This window comes from Sorghum bicolor, chromosome 5 (genome assembly GCF_000003195.3).
Source record: "Sorghum bicolor cultivar BTx623 chromosome 5, Sorghum_bicolor_NCBIv3, whole genome shotgun sequence".
NCBI classification, from domain to species: domain Eukaryota; kingdom Viridiplantae; phylum Streptophyta; class Magnoliopsida; order Poales; family Poaceae; genus Sorghum; species Sorghum bicolor.
This window is the reverse complement of record NC_012874.2, coordinates 54,652,847-54,653,494: the sequence shown is the minus strand read 5'-3', so window position 1 is coordinate 54,653,494 and position 648 is coordinate 54,652,847.

Below are 648 nucleotides of genomic sequence, written 5' to 3'. Positions count from 1 at the left end.
ACTTCCCAAACTATATCCTCTCACCAACCATAAACCGACATACCGATCTAAATTCATGACTCATGCTTATATAAGTTAGAATAATTCACGTCTAGCGATAATACAGAGTCAAATGCCAATTCATATTGGGTTCCAGCAATGCATAACCACATGGAAATTGCTTGATAATATAATACACACGGGCATATTTCCTAGTAGAGACCACATCGATCTAATAAGTAGCGCCAAAATCTAATGGCTTAGTGTAAGCCTGTAAGGAGTATATAATAGTAAGCCGTCGTATAATACATGGGTATGATTAGTTCGTTGCAATATAGGCCTTGTTTAGATGTAGAAAAAATTTAGATTTCGCTACTGTAGCACTTTCGTTTGTTTGTGGCAAATATTGTTCAATCATAGACTAATTAGGGTCAAAATATTCGTCTCGCGATTTATGGACAAACTGTATAATTAGATTTTGTTTTCGTTTATATTTAATGCTTCATGCATGTGTCGTAAGATTAGATGTGACAAAGAATTTTAAAAACTTTTTGGTTTTTGGATGAACTAAACAAGGTCTAAGCACTCAAAGTAAGGCTTTGTTTAGATACATCCGAAACTCCTAGACTTTACAAGATTTCTCGTCTCATCGCATCTTACGACACATGT